Source organism: Lipotes vexillifer, unplaced genomic scaffold (genome assembly GCF_000442215.2).
Source record: "Lipotes vexillifer unplaced genomic scaffold, Lipotes_vexillifer_v1.1 scaffold519, whole genome shotgun sequence".
Classification (NCBI taxonomy): Eukaryota; Metazoa; Chordata; class Mammalia; order Artiodactyla; family Lipotidae; genus Lipotes; species Lipotes vexillifer.
Window position 1 is genome coordinate 689,129 of NW_006773945.1, and position 6,430 is coordinate 695,558.

The 6,430-nt window shown below is 39.9% G+C and overlaps 1 pseudogene; it reads right to left on the reverse strand.

The window, feature by feature from the left end:
* Positions 1-5,619: 5,619 nt before the first annotated feature.
* LOC103073460 (60S ribosomal protein L17 pseudogene) lies at positions 5,620-6,154 on the reverse strand (annotated as a pseudogene).
* Between the last annotated feature and the right edge of the window lie 276 nt (positions 6,155-6,430).

A 6,430-nucleotide genomic window follows, 5' to 3' on the forward strand; every position in this document is an offset into this window, starting at 1 on the left:
GTTTCTCTTCTCTCTGAAATCTTATACTCTCATGTCTATCTGCTTTGCTTGTTCTCTTATGCCTTCAAATGGCTAGATTTATTTTTGGCATTTATCCAGTTTTTACAGTTGTTATCTGTGGCAGAGCTGGCCTAATATAAGGTATTCTGTCATAGCCAGAGCAGAAGTCACTACTGTTATTTTTGTCAAAAAATATACTTGAGCCTATACTAGGAAAGCATTTATAATTATTTACCTCCTTCAGTGAAGATGGATAATACATCTTTTCCCATCCTTATTTTACCTACGACCACCAGTTTTAATTAGTGTAAGATAATTTTACCCAGTTAATTGTTGCTCCTTTTATAAATTAAGAATCTTCTCTTTCAAGAATTATTTATGACACTTTCATTCTGTTTTGTAACCATATTTACCACAATTATTTAGAATAAATCATGTGCTTAAATGCTTTCAGTTGCTCATTACCAGTTCTTCCACACCATGACTTTACTATTTATGATTTTAAAATTTTGATCCTTTTTTTTCTTTTCAGCTGCCTGAAGTAGATCTTGTAGTAATTTTTCAGGAAGAATGTGTGAGTCAAGTACTCCATGAGTCCTTGCATAACTGAGATTATTCATCTGTTGACTTCGTATATGAACCACAATTTTCAAGTATTTAATCAGTTACCTAAAAAAAAAAAAAAAATCAAACACTTACCTGAGCAAAGTATTGTGCTAGATGCTAGGAATGCAGCCATATGTAAACTGTGCATGGTTGATGATATCATGGAGTTTACACTCTGGTGGGGAAAACAGACGTTAATAGCTGATTCCACAGTTAATTACTGGTGATCATAGTAACAATGGAGACTAACAGAATTCTAGTCAGGAGAGGAGCAAGGGGACAGGAAAGGCTTCTCTGAAAGGGTAATAATTAAATGAAGACACCTAAACTGAACAAATGACCTCGGGTGTTTCTATTTGGGAAGGGGTGATAAATTCTAGGCAGAGGGGGCAACATATGCAGGAACTTGAGGCTGGATGGAATATGAAAGAAAGGCAGTGTAGATGGTAGGCAGGGTAAGGAAGAGAAGTGTGACATGTGACTGGTGAAATGGCTGAAGGCTGATGGCACAGAACCTCGAAGACCTCATTCAGTATTTGAATTTTTATGCAGTGCAAAATTACTGAAGGGGTTGGAGCAGAGATGTGGAATGATCAGTCCTGACTTTTGAAAAACATCACACTGATTGTGCTGTGTTTAATGATTCAGAAAGGAGTAAGGAGATGAAGATGGACCAACCAGGAGGCTATTTGCTGTCGCAAAGGTTCCAGTGAGAGATGATAGTGGCTTGGGTCAGAGTGGTGGCAGTGGAAACTGTAAGAGGTGGATATATTTAAGGGATTGTTGGAGATATCTTTCGCTCTTCTCACGCACCCGACATCAAATCCATTAGCAGTCTGTCTGCTGTACCTTTGAAATATTTCCAATCCAATCACTTCTTACCACCCCCTCCACTTCCACCCCAGTCCAAGTCCCCACATCTCTTGTCTGAAGGTTATTATTATTACATGATTATATTATTGTCGTAGCTTCCTAGCTATTCTTTCTGTATTTACTTTTGCTTCACTTCACAGAATGATCCTGTTAAAATGTAAATCAGACTAGGTCGTTCATTTCAAACCTCTCCAACAATTTCCTATTTCACTCAGACGTTCTGACAATGCCCCACAAGGCCAAACATGGTCTAGCCTTGTTATTTCTGATACCTCTTGTCACTGTCTGTTTTGCTTATTCTAGTCCAGCTACGCTGGCCTCCTTGTCATTCTCTCACCATACCAAGGGCCTTTGCACTTGCTGTTCTCTTTTTGAGGAACACTCTTCCCCTAAATCTTTGCATGACCTGCTCCCATATATTATTCCTGGCTCTACTCAAAGGTGTCAGCTTAAGAGACATCCTCCCTGACCATCGTATGAGAACTGCTCCACTGCCAGCCTCTATCCTCTGACCCTGCTTCATCTTCCTTCAGAGCACTGACATGTTGGATAGCTTTGTATTTATTTGGAAATTGTTTCTTTTCCTCAACTGGAATGTGAGCTCCTGGAGAGCAGATGTATTGCTGTGTTTATTGTTACATGGTCAGAAATATCCACCATGTAAATGATTTGGTTGAGTGTGGCAGTGAGGAAAGGGACAGTGCTGAGGATGGCTCCCATGTTTCCGGCTTAGAAAGTAGGGTAACTGGGAGTGCTGTCCACTGAGATAGGGAAGTTGGAGGAGGAAGGGTTTTGGAGAGATCGGGAGTTTGAAACTGGACAGGCTGAATTTAAGATAACCTTAAAACATCAAAAGAAGATCTCTAGTAGCCAAATGGACACATGGGCTTGTAAAGTGATCCATATATGGGGGTTCTCAGCCCTAGGTGACCAATTCCTCCTAGTTTGCTTAGGACTTTTCCTAATTTTAGCACTATGTCCCAAGTCTTGTTGAAACCCCTCAGCCATGGACAAACTGTGCTGGTTGGTCAACCTGCAGTCATCACGTAGGTCATAGGTGGAAGTCATGGCATGACTGTCGGATCACAGGGAGAGTGTGCAGAGTGAGAAAAGATGCTTGTCCAAGGTTGAGCCCTGTGGAGCTCCAGTGATAAAGGCATGTTGGGCATGCTTCACCTCCCGTTGGGCTCTGGGCTCCCTGTGGGCTGGGAGGCATGATGCATGGTAGCTGCCCAATCATATTTGTTATGAATGAAAAAAGAATTAAAAGGTTGAATAAGTGAGGCACAAAGGAGGCTGAGAGAAATACTAGTACAGAAGAGTTTTAAAGTAAAGTTTTAAATATAGTGTTACTCCTATCCTCTGTTCAAAACTCTTCAAAGATTTTCTCAGGTAAAAATTCAAAAACCTTGCTTGCAAGGCCTTGTAGGCTCTACTTTCTCCAACCTCGTCACCTGCTTCTCTTTACCTTGCTGCCTTTGCTGCCGCAGGGCCTTTGTATGTCTCTGCCTGTTATGCTCTTCCCTGATAACTGCAATGCTGGTAGAAGAGGAAATTGGAATCAAGAGGGATCTTTTCTATCTTTTTAAAACTCCCTCTCTCTCTTACATTTGTGTGTGTGTGATAAGTTTCTCTGGTCATCTTGGTAGGTGTGTGTGTGTGTAGTGATATATCATTATGGTCTCAATTTGCACCTCTATAACAAGAAATGATGTTGAGTGTTTCTTTTGAACATTTGGACACCCCATTTTGTGAACTGCCTCTTTAAGCCCTTTTTGTGTATTTTTCTGTTGGATTGTTTTTCATTTTCTTAATGTTTTGTACAGATTCTTTACATTTCTGGATACTAAACTTTTGTCAGATATGTATTATAAATATCTTCTACTCTGTGGCTTTCCTTTTCCCCATTTTAATGGTATCATTGATAAATTCTTAATTTAAAAGTATTCCAGTGTACCAGCCTTCTTCTTCATGGTTTGTGCTTTATGTGTCCTACTAGAATAATTTTTTTTTTTTTTTTTTGCCAACCTGAGGTCATGAAGATATTCTCCTATATTTTCATCTCGAAGCTTTATTGTTTTTCTTTTCACACGTATAGCTATGCTTTCTGGGACTCCATCCTTCCCATGCTGTACTACAGTGTGACTGTTCTTATACATCAAGTGGCTGTATGTGTGGGTCTGTTTCTAGATTTTTTATTCTGTTCCATTGGTTTCTTTGTCTGTCTTTGGGCTAATACTACACTACGTTTACTACTGTAGCTTTATAACAAGTCTTGATGTGGCACAGGGTGTGCTTGACCTGTGTTGATCCCATTGCCTCTAGTGTGAAATACAAACTCCTTACCAAGGCCTACAAGGCCCACATTCTTGTCCCTGCCTATGTCCCCAATCCCATCTCTCCACTCTCCTAACTAACTACGTCCCAGTAGGTGTTTCTGTTCCTTTGAAAACAGACATTCAAGGCTTGTTCCTGTCTTAGCAGCTTTGCACTTGCTGTTCTGTTTCTCTGGATCTCTCTCCCCCAGATCATCACAGGGTTAGAGCCTTCTTGTTATTTCAGATGCCAGATGAAATGTCCCTTTCTCAGAGACTCTTCTGATCACCTTCCCTAAATAAATTTTCCCTCTCCCTTCTACCCTTGCCCACACTCTGTCACCTTGCCCCGTGCAATTATAAGACTTACCAGTATCTGAAATAACATGTTTATTTATTTATTTGGCATATTATAGTTCTTCCTTCCACTAAAATGTAACTTCCAACAGCCATAGGACCTTGTTAGTCTTTTGTATCCTTGCTGGATGCTTAGCTACTAGAGTAGTGCTTGGCACGTAGAAAGTTCTCAGTAAATTTTGGTGGGAAGAATTTGCTTTTCTTTAATTCATTGGTCTCAGTATCCTCTGGAGACTTTCTTCCTCTTCTCGGTGAAGCTTTTGAGATATTTGAAAACAGCGACCATTTCTCCCTGAAACTTTCTCTTCTTAAAATTAAATGTCTTTAGTTGCTTCCACTTATACATGGATGCATCTTTGGCTTAGCTGTTTTGTTTAATCATACAGTGAGTTCATCAACACTTTAGATCACACTTTGTACCTTCTCTCTGTGAACCTATTCCTACCATATACACACAAATACATCTTGCCTTGCCTGATGCTGCTTATGGCCAGGAGACTCAGGAAATGTTTGCCAAATGAAAGGCTGAATGTAATGTGCTACAAGCAAAGAATCCCTGGTGCTCAGGCCTTGGAGGGTGAAAGGATCAGCATGGCTTCCCTGGCCAGATTTATTACTCTCCCTTTCACTGAATTCTGTCGCCCACACTCCCAGGGCCTTTGTAAATCACTGGGTGTTATTCCTTCACTTACACATTTTTTATGACTGTCCTTTTAGGACCACATAAATCACATGTCAAATCAGGTTATTAGCGGGAGCTATTTTTTCTCTCCTGTCAACAACCTGGTATTTTAATTCACTTTGGACTTTTCTATTTCTATTTGTAACCCTTCTCTGGGATGTTGGATGCTGGCAGAAAGATTTGCTCAGACGGAAAATCGGGGGGTGGGGGGGGGAGAGTTAGGCCAGATATCAGACAACAAGTGTATAGTCTTATAACTATGAGAATGATGTAAAAAAAGGAACCTTCTACCTTTGTCACCGAAAGATGACCTTAATCCCTGGGTTAATCAGGAGGCTTTCCTTATTAGCTAAGGAAAAATGAAGAATTTCCCTCAGGAACATAGAATTGGAGAAATATTTGGTTTAGGGTGGAGATTAAAGGTCATTCCATCATTCAAAACATATTTGAGTGAACCAATAAGGAAATATGAAGAGGGAGGAAGTTACTTGTTTAAGTTAGTGGCAGAGATGTGCTATGAACTCAGACCTCTTATTATTTTAGGTGTTAAAAATAAATTTTAATGTCAAAATACTATAAAATACTAAAATTTAAAAATCCCTCATATTCCCACTATCAGCAATTGAAAGTGTTAACATTTTCACATACTTTTTACTTCTAGACCCCTTTGATTTCCATCTTCAGTCTGACCTTCACTCCCTCTCCGTATATGGGCTCACTATTATGCTTTGTATGTTTTCTTCCCAGACTTCTTTTTCTTTTCTTTGCATTTATTTTTTGTGGCATTTATTCCCGGGCCATAAATTTTTGTTTCTTCAGTTTCTTCTAGGCAACCTTCTCTTCTGGTTTAGGAACAATCTGTTCTTTTTCAGTAAGGATCAGTTCAACGTGGCAGGGAGAGCTCATGTATGGGTTGAGTCGACCATGAGCTCTTTAAGTCCTGCGCCACAACTTGGGGGCTTTGTTCACCTGGATGTGCTCAGTGACCAGAGAATCTGCATCTAAGCCCTTAAGTTGAGCATTACTCTGCATTTTTGAGCATGTGCAGTAAAAATTCAGCACTCTTTTTGGGCCACCGACTGTGTGTCCAGCCCCACTGTTTGGCCTGGGCACACCTACCAACTCCACCATTGTAACCATGGAATGGCACACATTGCTCCTTTAAAGAGACATCCTTCAGATACTTGGTGGCTTTTCAGATATGCATACCCTTAATGGCCTGGGCAGTTTCACCAGTGTTCTTAAAGTGAACATGAAGATTTGAACCTCTTGACTTGCGTGATTTTGTGGGGTTTTCTGGGTCAAGTGAATAGCGAACCATTTTTAGAGGTCACCTCAGGCCGCTTACCAGAAAAGTTCCCAGCCTTTTAAAATATGTACTTGTGCATTTTTGTGCATATCCATAGATTTCTATAGTAGTATTTTTTGTGTGCTTTTAAGATTGATAAATATAATCACAATGTTTATAGCAGTCTACAGTTGTTTTTTTCACTCCACAGTGTTTTTTTAAGGTCTTTCCATGTTAATTCACATAAACCTACATGTTTATTTTAATTGCTGCATAGAAGTTACGTACTCCCAGTTTTTCCTTCATTCC